Genomic DNA, 19,302 nt, shown 5'->3' with positions numbered 1-19,302 from the left:
GTTTTTCCTTAAAATTAAATTGCGTAGACTTCACGTTAATAATCACCCAGTGAGCAGCTGAGTCACATGATATTATTAAATCACTCTTTGCTTTGTCCCCTACCTCTACCCCAAAGCATTGTTTGGAGATGAACACATTTATTCCAAACATTTTCCATCAACTTTTTCTCTCTGTTTGCTTGCACGTGGGTTTGACTTGAGTTTTTTCCTCGTCAACATCCCAGGAAAAGACTCAGCACTTCCTGTCCTCCAGTCAGTTCCTCTGTCAGCTCAGAATTGCAGCCAACTAGCAGCAGTGTTGTAGAAACGCAAGAACTGTCACAGTCATGAAATCAGACACATAAAGTGATACACATTCTGCAAGTCTTGCAAATGTACTGCCATAAAATACTTCAGTTCTTTTTATTGTACTCACTAGTAGTCAGATAAAGCACTATGTCAGCAACATGCGACCCTTAAATTCTCTTTTATGGTAAACTGACTAGTTGTTACTCTACTCAAGCACTCAAAGCACCTTATGCAGCTAGTTTCATTCACGCACCAGCAAACTGTCAAAGTGCTGTCTAACATTCATGCTACAATGAATGCAACACATCTGCAGCAACCTGGGTTGAGTATCTTGCCTGGAACTGACCCACCAACCTTCCACTTAGTAGATGAGCTGCTCTGCCTCCTGAGCCACAGCTACCTCACAGACAGTTGGACAGAGTTTGACTGGTATTTCTTTATTAAATGCCAATTAAAACAAGAATGAGTTAAAAATGACAGCAACATGATATGTGAATAAAATTAAAGGTGACCACAGCTTAGTTACAGTTGTGGTCAAAAGTTTACATACACTTGTAAAGAATATAATATAATGGCTCTACCGAGGGTCCCGTTATTTCTAAAACTCTGATTTTTCTCTGATAGAGTGATTGGAACAGATACTTCTTTGTCACAAAAAACAATCATGAAGTTTGGTTCTTTTATGACTTTATTATGGGTTAACAGAAAAAAGTGATCCCATCTGCTGGGTCAAAATTATACATACAGCAGTGCTAATATTTGGTTACATGTCCCTTAGCCATTTTCACTTCAATTAGGCGCTTTTGGTAGCCATCCACAAGCTTCTGGTTGAATCTTTGACGACTCCTCTTGACAGAATTGGTGCAGTTCAGTTAAATGTGATGGCTTTCTGATATGGACTTGTTTCTTCAGCACTGCCCACATGTTTGCAACGGGGTTTAAGTCAGGACTTTGGGAAGGCCATTCTAAAACCCTTATTCTAGCCTGATTTAGCCATTCCTTTACCACTTCTGATGTGTATTTGGGGTCATTGTCCTGTTGGAACACCCAGACCCAACCTTCGTGCTAAAGGTTTCAGGTTATGTTGAAGAGTTTGAAGGTAATTCCCTTCTTCATTATCCCATTTACTCTCTGTAAAGCACCAGTTCCATTGGCAGCAAAACAAACCCACAGCATAATACTCCCACCACCATGCTTGATTGTAGGCATGGTGTTCTTGGGGTTAAAGGCCTCACCGTTTCTCCACCAAATATATTGCTGGGCATTGTGGCCAAAAAGCTCGATTTTTGTTTAGTTTGACCACAGAACTTGCCTCCAGAAGGTTTTATCTTTGCCCATGTGATCAGCAGCAAACTTCAGTCGAGCCTTAAGGTGCCGCTTTTGGAGCGAGGGCTTCCTTCTTGCACGGCAGCCTCTCAGTCCATGGAGACGCAAAGCACGTTTAACTGTGGAAAATGACACCTGTGTTCCAGCAGCTTCAAATTCTTGACCAATTTTCTCTCAGCAGCAGGTGATAGCTTGCATTTTCCTCCTGATCTTGGCAGTGACGAAACAGTGCCATGCACTTTATATTTACAAACAATTGTTTGCACTGTTGTTCTTGGGACATGCAGCTGCTTTGAAATGGCCCCAAGTGACTTTCCTGACTTGTTCAAGTCGATAGTTCGCTTTTTCAGATCCATGCTGAGCTGCCTTGACTTTCCCATTGTAGCGTTTGTGGGCGTTTGTATCCAGTGAGCCCTATTTAACTGGCCTAAGAGAAGTCACCAGCTGTCGTCACTCATAGTCACTCACAAGAAGTTAAGAGGCCATGCTATGAAGCTCAGTTCACTGACAACTTTCTAAGTCACCAAAATTTCTAATTCATGTTGCTGTATGTATAATTTTGACCCAGCAGATGGGATCACTTTTTTCTGTTAACCCATAATAAAGTCGTAAAAGAACCAAACTTCATGAATGTTTTTGTGACAAAGTATCTGTTCCAATCACTATCAGAGAAAAATCTGAGTTTTAGAAATAACGGGACCCTTGGTAGAGCCATTATATTATATTCTTTACGTATGTAAACTTTTGACCACAACTGTAAATATGAACTTTTCAGTAAATTGAAACCACAGCTAAAGTGACTCCATAATGACAAATGAACAAAAATAACTTACAAAAGAGTTTTTTAAAGAATGACAACAAAAAGAAAGCCTGCTACCAACACACAAAGATGAACAAGAATACACACAAATGATCACTTTTTGAACATATTTTAAAGGCTCAGAGTCAGATTACTTTATTAATCTCATAGGAAATGATTTTGTCACAGTTGCTCCAAGACAGCAAGAACAGTAACTAATCAAACTAAATTAAATACAATATATTACAAAGTTACAAAATATAACAAAATTGCTCTAATCAGTACAGATAGCTCTAACCATTGCCCCAGTATATTAATCAAATTAAACACACATGACTGATATTGAGGTGCCCTTCTGTTGTTTATTATCTCTGTAGAGGACGTGCAGATAATAACAGTGTGCAGCTGTTGCAGTTTGTACTTGTGCTTTGAATGGGGAAGACAGCCACAGGCAGGAATGACTTCCTGTGACATTTAGTGGTGCATTAAGGTAATCTCTGTCACAATCAGGTGTGTGGGAACAGAGAGAGGACCGAAATGCAAGACTCGGCTGGCTGGCTTGGAACCGATGCGGTCTTTTATTACAGGAACCAAGTGAACTGAACATAAATGATTGAAATAAGCAGGAACTGAGCGCTTAAATGGGCAGGATAATGAGAAAATGGGAAACAGGTGGACAAACAGCTGGAATAAATCTAAGTAATGAAACAGAGGAAGTTAAACTAAAGATCATGCACACAGAACAAAAGTCAATCACAAAAAAGCAGGAAACAGACACAGAAAACTAAACAGTGACAAAAAGTCCAAAACCAAAACACTGGATCAACCACCAGGTACCACGACAATCTCTGTCTCTGAACCTGCTCCTGTGACTGGCCAGCACCTCATGGAGTGGGTGGAAGGTATTGTCCACCAGTGTCCTGATCTGGACAACATCTGCCTCTCCAACACCACCTGGATCTAACTCTGTTCTTCTTCTCTAATGGAAGCCTTTTTCCACCCAGACCTGGAACATCCCTGAGACATACCCTTGTGTTCACCCTTATTCTCATGAAAGACTGTTAAATCTTTCAGTGACTCTCTTTGTGGATCCAACTTTGCTATGCGGCCATACAGCCACGACACACACATATATGTATCCCTGCTAGCATCTTGCACCCTGCTGTTATGCGCTGGATTGTCTCAGTGGCGTCTTTGCACAGCCTGCACCCGGGGTCTTGCCTGGTGTGATAGACCTCAGCCTCTATGGTTTCCTTATCCTCACTCTCTCACCTGGTAGAAAGTTCTGCATGATTCTTATGATCAGCGTCATGCTGCATTTTAAACTGACATTTCTTCACTGAGTGACGTGCAAAGTCATCCAGTGGAGACACCGTAGAAGGCAAAGGGAGGGTGTCCAGTTTAGTACACATCTTCCTGCCAGACAGGAGTTCATACGGAGGACGCGATAAAACCGTTCAATTGGTCAGTTTGCAGCTGGGTAGTAGACAGATGTTCTGCTGATGTTCTGACTACCAGGTGTTATATTTGACATCCCTGGTCTGTATACTGCACATACTGCAAGGTAGGTCTGGGGACCTGTACGTGCTTGACCATGAATCTCACAGCAGAAAACTCATTCTCAATACTCATCTACATTCACTCCTCACTTCAATCTGACAACTCATCAAAGCAGTTTGTACTTTTGTCACACACAGCTCCAGATTGCTCACTTTCCTGAATACTATCCAGCACTGCATTAATGTTTACAATCAAATTACTTCCACATTTTTTGAAGTATGTACGTAAGAGTGAATACAGTAACTCGCTGTCAGAGGTTTACTTGCAACAAATATAAATACATATTTTCAGTCTTGTGTCACAGCTGCTCATCCAAATTTCCCTTTCAAGTACATCCCAGGGACTACTGGAAACAGATCTGATGACTGAGCAGGCCATTGGAGTACAGTGTTGTCTATTATTGGTGAGTCAGCCAATAACTTCTTACAAGGAAAACATTCTGCAATTATTTGGAAGAACGGAAGAAATTAAACATTTGGAAGAATGTTTAAAATGGCCTTGGACGATGGTGCACTCCCACAGACCCTGAATGAAGCAACTGTGGCTCTCATTCCAAAGACAGGAGACTTAGTTCCCACATAGGTAAACTGGTTCACCCAGATCAAAGAGGGTTTATCCCAGTAAGACATGCATCTTATAACCCGAGACGTCTTTTTGACATTATTTATTCCTCTAGGGATCCAGATAAAGACCTAATGATATTGAGCCTTGATGCAGAAAAGGCCTTTGACTGTTTCGAATGGTCATATCTATATGCAGTATTAAGTAAGTTCGGAGTTGGACCTAATTTTGTCTCCTGGATTCAGTTGTTATATAGTAATCCGTGTGCCAGAATACTCACAAACAAAACCCTTTCCGAATCATTTAAGCTATTTGGTGGCACGAGACAAGGATGCGCGCTGAGCCCTTTATTGTGTGGCCTCGCATTAGAGTCGTTGGCGGAAACAATTCGGAAACATAAAGAAATACATGGCTACAATACAGGATACACCTCCAATAAGATCACACTGTACGCTGATGATATTCTGCTGTCTATTATTGGTGAGTCAGTGTAAAATGTAGCCTTAGTTTCCTGTTGTAGCCGAGCGACATGCCCCCAGTGTTGTCTTCTGCTTAGGAAAATCCCAGTACAACAATGTACGTACAGAAGCCCGTCTGACATCATGTGACGTGAGAAGCCAATCTCAGGTTAGTAATTCATATAGGCATGTCGACATGGTCAAGACAGCTTATGAAGTTCAAACAGAGCATCGGCTAGAAAGGTGAGTGGCATGGTTGTTTGTCTGAGTGTTTCAGAAACTGTTGATCTACGTTCCCACTCTGTCACAGTCCCTGTTTTGTGTTTTGGGGGATGTTTTCAGTTTTCTTTAGCTTGTATTTTTGATCATTTTTGTTTGCCCACCTGTAGCAACGTGTGGTTTGCAATATCAATCTAGGAAAATGCTATAGATGTGCAAAGGTCTGCATGGGCTAGCAAGTAGCAGTGGATTCTCTGTGTTCTCCAAGAGTCCAGAACGCAGCAGCTTCATCCTGTATTTGTTTTTATTGCTCCCACCGCAGACACATTTGGACGATGGGTGGACTGAACATTGTCTCGTGGTTTGTAGTGATCCATTTTGGTTCACTTGTAGTTCACTTGGGTTTTTCTCTCATTTCAAACTCATCAACTGTTTCAGATCAGAGTAAACAAACTATTTATGTGAAAATTCCCCTATGTTTTCTGATTTCATACTTTCATACTCGTGCAGTATCTTTTTGTTTTCAGTCAGGTTTATCAATCTCAGTTTTTTCCTGCTTTCCTTGAGTTTCTGTTTCTGGTTCAGTCTCATTTCTGTGTTTGTTTTCTTTTCTGTCTTCTCAGTCAGTCATGTGTCCATATTTGTCCAGGTCTCAGTGTTTGTTACTACTCGTTTTGTTTAGATAGTCCCTCGTCTCGTGTTTGTTGTGTTTAGTTTTGCTTCCCCTTGTCTTGTTAGTCTGATTCCATTCAGCTGTGTTCCCCGGTGTTTGGGGAGGAACTTTCCTGGTGTGTGTTTATTCTACGAGACTGTGTTGGGACTTTGTTGCCTCATCCTGTGTTGTTTTGTCCTCACTTACAGTTTGTGTTCCCTTAAGATTAGTTGAAGTTTGGTTTCCTAGTTTTATGTGTTGTCTTTTAGTTTGAACTCTTTTTTTGAACGTAGATGATAGTAAGGGTGTGCAGCTAATGCATTGCATTTGGGTAATCTCAGTATCTCACTGAACATGCCTCTGTGACTGGCCAGCATGTCATGGAGTGGGTGGGAGGAATAATCTAGCATTGTTCTCGTCTTGGACAACATCCACCTCTCGTAACTGTAACTCTCTCTACTCCAACACTCTTCCCTTAGTTAGTTCAAAATGCTGCTGCACAGGTTCTAACAGGTACTAGAAAGTATGATCACATCACCCCAGTTCTAGCTAATTAATACTGGCTCCCTGTCAAATACTTTATAGACTCTAAAATTCTCTTGCTTACTTTTAACATTGTAAACAATTTGGCACCCAGTTATCTGACTGAACTCCTCAGCTTGTATAACCCCAGGAGAGCACTAAGTTCATCTTGCCAGATGCTCTTAGAACAACCTAGATCGCGGCTGAAGTCCAGAGGTGATCGGGCTTTTGTAATTGCAGCACCGACACGCTGGAACAACCTCCTGTAGTTCTGAGTCTATTCATTCCTTTAAATCGCGTCTTAAAACTCAACTTTTTACTTTGGCTTTTGAATCAAATTAGTTTAAATCATCATCAGGCCTGTTTTATGTCTGTCATCTTTGATTTTTGTTGGTGTGTTTGTTGTTTATTTGTTAACTTTTTCCCCTTGCATTGCCTTTTAATGACTCAATGATTTTTGCTGATTGTTAAGCACTTTGATCAACCCTGTTGTTTTAAATGTGCTATATAAATAAATAAACCTTAAACCTCTCATACACCACCTTTAGAGAGTGCAGCTCCACCCCAAAATGTTACTGGCCTTGCAGATGAGTTTATTGAGTCTGTTGGCATCCCAACCCTCAACTACAGCATGCAACACCATTGAGGATGGCACTGGCTGAAAATCCTGAGCATTGTCTGACAGATGTTAAAAGATTACAGCTGCCTCAGGAAATAGCGACAGCTCTGACCCTTCCTGTAGTGTGGAGTAGCAATTTTTTTTTTAACCCAGTCCAGTTTATTGTCAGTGTGTACTCTGAGGTATTTATTATCCTTCACTGTGTCCACTTTGACCCCCTGAATTAAAACAGGTGTCACTGGTTTCCTGGTCCTCTTAACTCATTCACTGCCAGCCATTTTCAAACGTATGCTTTCAATTGACGTCTATAGCCGTCAATGGCAGTGAATGAGTTAAGATCCACATTTATTTCCTTGGTGTCTGTCACACTGAGCTGCAGATGATTCTGTGTGCACCACATTATATGACTCCATCTCTTTACCCTGACCGATGCAACTAACCATCACAGAGTAAGCAGAGAACTTGTGAAAATGGCAGGACTCTGTGCAGTGGCTGAAGTCTGTGGTGTAGAAAGTCAATAGCTGCTTGTGGTGCGCCTCTGTTGCTGATAGTTTTTAAACCAAAGTTCTTCTTTATCTAAATAACGCACTAGCATATCAAGTTCTTTTACCACTTCACTCTAGTTATACCGTCTATAATGCATTTACTATCAGTTTAACTCTTTGCTCCTCTCTCATACTTCCTTTCTGTAATTTTAAAACTATCCATTAATCCTTTAGATATTTTTTTTACAGGTAGGTCCACATGTATTTGGACTCTCACACAAGTTTTTTTTTTTTTTAACTGTTTACTGAAACAAATTCCAATTATAGTTAAATAACAGACATAATCTGTAGACTCTCAGGTTTCATTTGAGGGTATCAGTATATTACAATACATACATTCAAATTAGATGAAGGTGTTTCGATTCAATGAAATGTTGTGGTTTGTGATCACACGCTGGCTGTTTTGATGTGTGGCTCCTCCCATTGGTGTATGTGTGTTCTTTGAATCTCCTCCCTCCAGGCTGGGTGTTGGGGTGTGTCTGTGTATTGGCTGGTGAAACAGGTTAGAGAGCTTATTGGCTGATTCAAACAAGCTCTTGAAGTCTGGATTGGATGATTGAATGGACAGCAGCCTCTTAACCTCCAGCTGACAGCGCCCTCCCTTGTCTGCTCTACACCCAACAAAGAGCTAGTTGTTTGTAGTTCTGAGCATCTGTGTGAGAAAGTCTTTTCATACAGTGTGAGCTGTTTGTAATTACGATATCTTTGTGTTGGGCTAAAAGCATTTTTGTAATGTCTTATTCATGTGTACACATTGAGCACTGCAGCAGTGAGTGAGAAGCCCTTTTTCTCTTTTTTGTAGGAGCTTAGGTTAGACAATTGTCTTGTTTGCTTTTGCTTTCTGAAGACGGGAGAAACCTTTTTGTTTGTTATTTTGACATTGTTCATATTTGAAGAATATAAACTGCTGATTAGCCCCTTTAGTTAGTGTGTTGCTGGCCTGTCATGGGAGTCGTGGGAGTGGGGAGTCGCATCTGCATGTTGGGTCCCGGTTACCCGTAGGCCGGGTCATAACAAAGGGTCGAGGAGTTTCAGCCCCTTAAAATGCGTCTACCAGATCAACTGCCCATTTGCACATGTGCGAAGGTAACTCTACTTGGACAAACTGCCTGAAATGCGTTGACAGAAACATTTCAGTGATTTTGAGTCATTCTGCACTCCAGATGCGTTAATTGCATTAAACATTTTTAATCGTGTTAACGGATTAATTTGCGTTAACCCGTTATTTTTGACCGCACTACTTTAAACACATCAATCATGTAATCTTTATCTGTTTGGGGATTAGGAACTTCTGTATCATCATTAAATATCCACTAATGGTATCCAACTCTTGCTTCTTAAAACCACCCTCTCTAGGATGTTTATTGTCGGTTGACTCAGCCAAGTCAGTCAGAAATGACTCCACACAATCAAAGAATTTTATTTTGGAATATTTTTTAAAATTAGGATTTGTTTTTAGTAATTCCTTCCTTCCTTTCCTTTCTTTCCACAGCAAATCATATTCTGTTTTATTTTTGATTGACATACTCTTAATTTAATGGCCCCATAATAAAGTATTATATACAAGCTAAATCTCAATCACTGATCCCGAGTTTCCTCTTCTTCATTTACGGCACCAACAAATTACTTTGGACATCATGAGTAGGACAGTATGTTGTTGCATGTCAGTGCTGCTTTATTGATCGAGACTCACCAGCCCTTTTATTTGATAAACACTTCTACAAAATAGAAGTATGGGGCTGTACTGCTTCCTGTCTATTGTAATGGGGAACGTTAGCAGTGTTGAGAAGGTTACTTTTAAAATGTATTCCATTACAGAATACAGAATACATGCCCCAAAATGTATTCTGTAACGTATTCCGTTACGTTACTCAATGACAGTAACGTATTCTGAATACTTTGGATTACTTAATATATTATCATGCTTTTTACAACAACGTGAATGTACTATTGCTGTGATTTATTACTATTACTGAAGGTCCGCGACTCCGAACTGTAGTAAAGGGACCGCTGACTAATACGGCGGGGTCCCCGTCGGCTCATAGCCGAAAAATTGCTTTACTTTGTTGTGTGGGTCAACTTTTCTTGCAAGACACAGAGAGAGGCGTTGAAAGACTGCTCCAACGGAACTTATTGTTTTCGGAGGAAAACACGAACACAGTGTACAGTCGAGTCTTAATAGCTTACTTACAACTGGGCTCGTCAGGCACTCTTCTTGGCTGCAGTGGTTATTATTATATTTACATGCTTCCAGCTCCCGTTTTTCCTCGATGACAACTCCTACCTTCCACTCCCCTTTTTCTCCCTCCTCGCGCTCACAGACCCATAACGTGTATGGCAGTCCATTCTCCCTGCAGCACGGACTACACTGCCCATGATGCTACATTCTTTAGAGCTATGCTTGCAGCATTCTGCCTGTTAGCTTAGCACAACAACAACAACAACGAAAAGGCGCTCTCTCACCCAGGAAACACACAGTCGCAGAGAGAGAGAGAGAGCGTCGCCCTGTAACCATGGCAACCGTAACGCTGCCCCCTGGAACAACAGAACGTAGCTGTCAAGCAAAACCCAAACAGTCCTGACCCGCGACAAAATGAAACGGGAAAGTACCGCAGTGTAATCCATTTATTTCAACAAAGTAACTGTATTCTGAATACCACCTTTTTAAACGGTAACTGTAACGGAATACAGTTACTCATATTTTGTATTTTAAATGCGTAACGGCGGTACATGTATTCCGTTACTCCCCAACACTGACGTTAGGTTGCTAGCAAACAAAACAAAGGAGCTAACAGCGATACTGCAGAGTCAGAGGGAATATGGAGACTGCACAGAGACCTGGGCCCTATTTCAGGAAGCCGGTTTAGTGCAAACTCTGAGTAAGTATACCCCGAGTTAACGAAAACTCTGGGTTTTCGGTTTCACAAAGCGAGTTCAGATTAATTCTGAGTGAGTTACTATGACGACACACTCCGTGAAGCTAACCTGCCCCCTAGCAGGTTTACTTCAACTAACCCTGACGTTCTCCGCCTCTTTGTCAGAAACCTGACTGTAGGAAGTGTCAGACATGGCGTGCCCCTTCCTTGAAGAGCCAGTAGATGTTGAAGCCCAAATTCTCCGCAAAGCTCTCCGCCGGGAGAGAGTGATTAGAGCGCGTTCGGACATTTTATCATTTTCCTGATGATTTCCTGTGTGAACGTTACCGTTTTTCAGCACAATCTATAATTTATTTGAATAACATCCTCAGGCCTAATCTTGCTCATGTGACACATCGCGGACATTCTCTCAGTTCTGTACATATTATTTGTATTGCACTTCGTTTTTTTGCAAACGGGAGCTTTCTGTATAATATTGGTGACGCTGAGCACGTTTCCAAGGCTACCGTCTGTCGGGCAGTCAGGAATGTTACAGTTGCACTGAAACGTCTCGTGTACTCGTTTGTGGTGTTCCCCGGTCATAGACCCACAAGATTTATCAAAGAGGGATGCCACAAAATTGCAGGTATCAGGATGAACGAAACTTAATTCATGATGTGGTGATACTTGAACTACTACTTAAATTTTACATTTATTATCACGGTTCCCAGGCGTGATTGGCTGTACAGATGCACTCACATTCCAATCATTGCTCCTTCAGTAAATGAAGGATGTGAACAGGAAGTCTTTCCACAGCATTAATGTACAGGTACATAGTTCCCTGTAGCATTTCAAACTAACAAATTATTTCATTATAGTAATGGATGCTAATTTGTGTTCTCTGCAATGTGAAGATCATATGTGATGCTGCCAACATTATCACAAATGTGGAAGCCAACTGCTCAGCCTCTGTGAGTGGTGGTGGTGGAGGACCCCCACCTGTTTTTCGGGCCTCCCCTTTTTTTTCTGTTGGCTATAACGGGTCACATTTGAGCATACAGAGTAAACAAATATGTACTTGTAATGTGCGCAGATAATTTCAATAAGTGCTTACAGAGGGGAAATTAATGTAGCCTCTAACTGCAATTGATTTACATCGGACAAACAGACCAAGCACTATGGCTCATAATACAATTACACCTCACCTGTTTGGACTATATTTTTATATTTCATTTTTACTTGCTGCCAGGAATGTTTGGGGCCTGTTGGGTTGCACCTGCGCTCACATCACAAAATAAAATGTATGAAATAAAAAATAAAATATAATATAATAAAATAACGTGTTAAATGGGTGGAAATCCCTAGATCAATGTTTAAATTAACACTCACGCATTGACTCTGTCGGCTATGTTTTGCCATGCATGCTCCCTTTCTTTGGCAGCTGAGGCTGTGTTACTGTTTTTTCCGCATAATTTGCATGTTATCGGCATATGGCTGCCATCAGAATTTCGGCCTCAAGCGCTGTAAAAATACATTGACCGCGCCTTCTTTCCCTCCGTCCCATGGTGACTCGCTTAATCTGTGCTCCACTAATCAGGGCTTTATGTATCCTCGTGCGCGCGCTTAACTTGGGGTTAAAGCAACTCCGCGTTGACTGAAACTAATTGTTATCAGCCTTTCTGAAACCGAACTATTCCGAGTTGGACAGTTCGGGGTTACTCAACCCTGAGTATCGTTTTTTCACTCTGAGTTTCTAAACCGGCTTCCTGAAATAGGGCCCTGCTATCTTCACTCTCGTTGGTTTGATGCATCAGTGAGGGTGATGAGATGGAGTACCGGCTGGGCTGGACTCCTTTGTCATGCGGTGTGAACACAAACATCTAGAGATCAATGTGACAAACATCAAGGAAATGATTGTGGACTTTAGGAGAACCAGGAAACCAGTGACCCCAGTTTCAATGCAGGGGGCCGATGTGAAAATAGTGAAGGACTCTAAATATCTCAGAGCACACAGTGAGAAGAAAATGAAGCTTATGCATGATTCAATAAGGGAGCTCTGAGGTCTCACATCTGTCTGATGTCACTCATGCTGTGTGATTAGTGTGGTATCATACATAATTTTATAACTATACAATTCCTCATTTAGCCCCACATAATAACTGGTGTTGTAATTTAAAACTGGTCATATGTTTTCAGTCTCTTTTCCCTCCGGCCGTGCCAGCAGCTGAGCTGCAACACCATGAGACACGTGTCTGTTTGGAGCTGACCTTATCTGGAAAAGGAGCTAAAGAAAAAACATGCATTTTTATTTGCTGAGATGGTTTGTAGTGGAATCACCAGTTTATTTCTGAATTGCTAAAACAACTCTCATTCTTCGAACTCATTTATGGAATCAACCACATACAAATAAACTCAATCAACACTGGCAATGTTTGCATATTCCCCCTAACACCTGGGATTGATTATTAAAGATAGTTTTTCACAATAACCATCGATACCTGTGCCTATGGACGAGTTTTCCTGAATATAATTTATTATTAAGGAGATCGGTGGCAGAACTATGAGGTAAACGGTCGCTAATCTAATCGATGTGCGTCATATACATATATTTATTTCGAACCCAAGAAGCCTCTGCCGCACACAGGTTCGCCAATAAACTGTATGATGCCTTTAAATTTTAAATCACGTTTTATAATTTGAGATCAGGAAAGTCACACTGAGAGTAAACGCAAGCTCCAGCAGCTCTGCGCTAACAAAGCAAGGCACACTGGCTGCGATGACGTTATGTTGACCACACAGATGTCCACGTTAACCTGACCAGCACAGGTTAGCGTGGGCGTGATTCCTAAACAAGCAGCAGGTGTTAAACAGCTGGTTGTCATCCGCGTGACACACGGGGAGACCCGTCAGCGAAACCGTCCAATCGGCGGATGCAGCACGTGGAACACGGAGAATATGTAAAAAATCTAATCCGGTGTTAAAGTCATTTTAACGTGAAACACTGGGAGCTACTGGCAAGCTCACGAGCCACCATTTCTGTATTTAAAAAAAGGTTACGCTTCGTAATTACACGTTCACCTTTCGTCACTACCGCACCTGCGCAGTCGTCGTATACATTTAGCAAAGAACGGTCACAGAAAGGCAGAAAGAGAGAAAATACACTAACCTAACCGGAGGGAAGCGATTTTATGTCCGTAAGGATTAAAGCTATAAGAAGGCCGATAGAAGCCGACTACAGCGGAGGAGTCAGAGCAGTGACGGGACCGTAAACAACCGTCGATGTGCCTCTGATATCCGGACATACAAGTTCATCTTTTTTTCCTGCAGTAGGAAGAGACGAGTCGCCGACAGAGAAACATCAGACTGCAAGCATGAATCCCGAATAGTTGAGTTTCACCTATAAACACACTCAGCTGCACGGCTGTGTTATTGTCTTCTTCAGGAAGTATTTCATTGTGTTTGGTAGTTTTTCTGCCTACATCACACCCGGCTGGTTGTGCTAATGGAGAAACAGGCAGCTCGCTTCTCATGTAAACAGGGTGCGAAAAGCTTCTTTAACGTTGTCAGCTTTCCCAGTGCGGTTTTCTCCACAATCAACAAACACTTTGGCTTTGCTCGTGTCTCCCGTTTCCCCCGTGACGCGGACCTTTAACTACGACCCCCCAACAAAACAGTTTGTAGAGAGAAACGCTAATTGTAGTTAACCAAAGAAAGAAACGCGGTTATTGTTCGTTTCAGATACCAGAGCCAAAACGTGTAACGTTACCAGCTGGTGATTGGGCTGTACTGGCGTGTTATGGCTGACCTGTAGCCTGGGCGAACAGGCTCCGCCCACTGTTTCCCTTTTCTCCATGGAGACGGCCACAGTATGGAACACTCGACAAAAATACGTTTTTACTCCCACTTGCATTTAAACTTTACTATTTCCATAGCAATACTTTTTAGATGTGCAAAGGCAGCTCATCTGTGTTGTTTGTGTAGGCTGTTGCTAAACAAAAACATAGTTTCCACACTTTAGTTGGAAATTCTTGAATGTCACACCATGGAACTTGTTACATTAATTACCCTGAATGTGTTCATATCTATCTATCTATCTATCTATCTGTCTATCTGTCTATCTATCTACAAACACACACACACACACGTGATATAAATATTTATATGTTTAAGGAATGTACAAGGGATTATGACTGATTAATCGTACACTCATAATCTGCCTGTGCACTCCACAGTGAGTCCTGTTAAACCGCTGTGTGTTCTTGGACCTGCACCTCAGTTTCAGGGTGCTGTCAGTCTTCTTATAACCAGGGCAACTTTATGTAGAGCAGCAATTCTTTTTATCAGACAGTTCTTCTTTCCATGAGGTGCTATGTTGAACTTCCAGTATGAGAGAGTGGGGGAGCAATAACACCAGCTTCTCACCTGAGACCTCGTAACATGACGCTGAGTAGGAATAAATAGCTAACTGGGCACAATTTGGACATTTGCACTTGAAGGTGTACTCACTTTTGTTGCCAGGTTTAGATATTAATTGCTGTGTGTTGAGTTATTTTCAGCAGAGGTAAATTTACACTGTTATACAAGCTGTACACTGACTGCTTCACATTGCATCAAAGTGTCATAGCTTCAGTGTTGTCCCATGAAAAGATATTATAAATATTTACAACAATGTGAGGTTTGTACTCTTTTGTAAATATACATCCATTAGTGTAATTACATTTGATACATTTTCATAGACTTAGAATTAATCCATTAAGTTTGTGGCAGTACGCCAAAGGTAGAGGGGAGAACTCGTAGGCATCACAGGCTGTGGAGGCAAATTTAATTTCATGTTCGCACCTTCAGAGTCTCGATATTAAGGGTCATAGCTAAGTTTTGTCATCTGAGAAGGGGTCCCCTTCACCTGGGATGTGAAAACATGATGCAAAGTAACAACCGGCATCTGAAAGAAGTGTCCTCTCTTTCTTCTTTCTTTAAGTCTCATCTTCTCTAACACACAAAACACTGAAGGCCTACACTCAGAGTTGTTTTGTCTGCTGCAGCTATATGCAAATAAATTGGGAGGAGTAAAGGCCCCAGTATACTCATCGTTAGGCACAGGAAGTGGCTGCAGTATTCTTCTGAATGATGGGTGTTGCCACTCAGACAATATTGGTATAAAAGTGTTAACATATAAGGGGAAGAAGTGCAAATCGAAAGCAAAGACTCTGCAGCGTTTATTTATTTGCAAAGTTTTTTCCACAAACTTCCCTCTCTCTTCTTCTTTCACTTCTCCACTGCGTAAAACTCTGGATACTGTAGGTCTTCTGAAAAAGAAAGTCTCACGTCAGAAGTGCTTGACTAACTGGTAGAACTCTCAAACATGTCTCACTAATTCAGAGGATCATCATTTAGCCTGGAGAAATAGTTTGTTGCTTTATAAGAAAGCCCTCCGCAAAGCCAGAACATCTTACTATTCATCACTGATTGAAGAAAATAAGAACAACCCCAGGTTTCTCTTCAGCTCTGTAGCCAGGCTGGCACACAGTCAGAGCTCTGTTGAGCCAACCATCCCTTTAACGTTAACTAGTAATGATTCTGTGATTCATCTTTCTGAGTTAACTTCAGTAATTACCTCCTCGAAGCATCAACGTGTCTTCTATATCCCGATTCTACAGGAGTGCTCACAGAAGTCCTGCCATTAAGTGACGTTTCAGTCTTAAGTATGATCAAACTATCTCAATTAATCAGCACAGGCCTTAAAGCTGGCTGTAGTTAAACCGTATATATCACATTATGCTTGAATAACCTCCAAAAACAAATGTTTCAACCATAGAGTGCCTAAATAGTGCTGGCATACTCGTTTTAAACCAACCATTTAATAGTTTTTCTACTTTGAATACTAAAAATCTGAGTGAACTGAAATGTTTTATTTTAACCATTTTTTTATCCATCAGTTGCACACAGAGGCTTTTCATAGATGGCAATGCTGTCACAGTACGTCTCTCTGAGGTCAATCATAGACCTCTAACAAACAAAGAGTCATAGCAAGAAAGAAGTAAGTCAAGAAAGAATTCATGAGACTAAAACATTGAAATTAAAAAGATGCTCTTTTGTGAACATAAAAATTGTACAATTTAAAAAAAACGTGATTCCGTCAAATTACAGAAACAAAAGTCTAGATAGTGGCTATGAAAATGACTGACCACGAACAGCCACAGCTGTCACAGCTTAACGTTTTCTTTGGCGTGTGGGGAGACGTTTAAAACATTCGTGCTTTTGCAGCTCGACTTTTCCGCTGGTGGAATAAATTCTTCGTGCTACCTTTTGCATGTTTTGCAAATTACTGCATTTTGTTCACCGTCACCTGAAGCTCCTCCTGGCGCTATGTTATTCCATGTCTGGTAGGATACAAACACACATGCTCACTGCAGTGTGCCGGGTAGAATATTCTCCAGTTGGGAGGGGGCGATAAATGATGCATTCACAGTGTGCGGAAGAAAAAAAGTGAATGTTGCCGTGGTGATTTATACTGGTTTGTTTCAGTAAAGCCATTTTAACCATTGTATGTGGAAACACTTGCCATACCTTTATCGAGTCTATTCGATATATCGCCCGCTGATTTGAAGAACGCGGCACTTTTCAGGGTCGAGTCGTATCAGCTTAACCTTAGCTAACGTTTATCTGCACGCTCCTTTTGACAGTTGTGTTTGAACAGTAATTGTAAAAGGAAAAAAAGTTGCATTGTCCATTGTTATAAAGTCACATAGGTCTGATTGTTGTAAGATGAGGTAATATTGTGTATATTATAGTATATTTCTGTTTTTGTTGTGACTTGGTACACATTGTTTGAGCATCCCTACTTCAATTAAAAGAACAATGGTTCCATTTAATTAAAGGGGGATTTGCACTTAGTCGGGTCGTATTATAAAATGTTTCCCACTGTTTGTTTTTTTATTGCATGGAAATTTTTCAGCCTTGTTCTTTGTATTTCAGTGACTATCTGTTCAGCTCCTGCTCATTGGAGACTCTGGTGTAGGAAAGTCTTGTCTTCTACTGCGTTTTGCTGTAAGTAGTACCTCCTCACTGTAAGATGTTTTTCACTTCTGTTGGACTGAATGACTGTTTTTAACTGGTTTTGCTGCTGGCCTGAATCATGCTGTCCCTCCTCTTTCTGTAGGATGACACCTACACAGAGAGCTACATCAGCACCATTGGAGTGGACTTTAAGATTCGCACCATCGAGCTGGATGGCAAGACCATCAAATTGCAGATTGTGAGGGCACATGTACACACAGAGCACCACATTTATGGTCTTCTTTTGCGGCTGGTTGAGGGAAATTTGGCCAGAGTGTGACAAAACTTACAATTCTGTAATCTGTGAGATGTCAGCTTTTAGAAAGTGGATTGTTTGCTTGGTTACATTTGCTGGACTGAACATGGGGTTCGATAGTTTATGTTTATATTTATATTTACACAGCAGACCTGACGCCATGACTGGTGAACCTGGAGTGAGCGAACTTTAGTTTTTGACAAGTCACACCGATGTCTCTCCCTCCCAGCTATCCCAGCTCAAGTTCCTCCAGATTTTATAATCCTCTGATAGGAGCTCGATCTTCAGTTAACCCACTGATTTTTAAGTTTAAGTTGGGGCTTCTGTGCAGGCCAGTCAGTAAAGTTGTTGTTAGTTTTCTGAAGGTAGTTTTTCACTATTAGAGAAATATGTTTTAGATCGTTGTCATTTTGGGAGACACAGCGATGATGCAAATCTGTTTTTGCTCTGACTGCTTCATGATGCTAATCACTCCGGCTCTTGATACTTGGAAATGCTGTGATAACTTTGCATATTTCCTGCTTTGTGAGAATCAACAACTCTTTTTCCTCAAGTCCAAACTGATGTTTTGTTTTGATCGTTTGTGAAGTGACAGGTCAAATCCTTGCTGAACTTTTTATACTACATGTACATTGGACGATTTCATTGTAACCACTGGGCAACTCCTGAAAAACAGCCCTACATCATAAACCTCCTGCAACAAGCTTTACACTTTGAAACTCAGACAAGTACTGTTCTCCTGGCAACCGCCAAACTCAGATATGTCCATCAGAATAACTCAGGAGAAGTTACCCAACAGAACGTGTCTCCACTTCTGTAGAGCCCATTGGCAGCAATGCTTTACACCACTGCTTCCGATGCTTTCCGTTGCCTGCGGTGATATAAAGCTGCTTTGCCATGGAAACCCCTTCCATGAAGCTCTCTATGCACTGTTCTTGACCCAATCTTAAGGATTCTGAAGAAAGTTGGTAGCTCTTGATTCTCCATAAAGTTAGCAACCACTGTTCACTATGCACCTTAGCATCTGCTGACACCAGTCTGTAATTTACATGGCCTACCACGTCACGTCTGAGTTGCTGTCCTTCACAATTGCTTCCACTTTGTTATTGGAATATTTAGTATGAAGGTAATTTGGTGACTGTACTTGTTGCACAGGTGGCAGCCTATAGCAATATCACGCTGGCTTAACCCCTGACAGGGACTCATTTTACAAGTGTTTGTAGTTTGCATGCCTAGGTGCTTGATGTTTTACACCTGTGGCTATGGAAGTGATCGGAATACCTGGGTTCAGGGATTTGGATCGGCGAGTGAATACTTTTGGCAGTATAGGTTCTTGACTCTGCCCTGAGGCGTGTCTACTCAAGGTAGATGTGTTTCCTCAAAGCTTTCTAATTTACCAAGTCATTGAAAGGCTAGAGTCATCTGGAAAACAGAAATATTCAGTCTACAGTCTACAGACTACAGAAACTTAAAACAACGACGGCGCAGGTTAACTTTGGATGTCTATTATAGTGTATCATGGATTTAGGTCTTATGGCATTTAATGGGACCTGCATTGTTAAATGGTAAAAGCAAAAGTTGACACT

The sequence above is a fragment of the Simochromis diagramma genome, unplaced genomic scaffold, assembly GCF_900408965.1.
Source record: "Simochromis diagramma unplaced genomic scaffold, fSimDia1.1 OVJJ01000113.1, whole genome shotgun sequence".
NCBI lineage: Eukaryota > Metazoa > Chordata > Actinopteri > Cichliformes > Cichlidae > Simochromis > Simochromis diagramma.
This window is presented reverse-complemented; position numbering follows the sequence as displayed.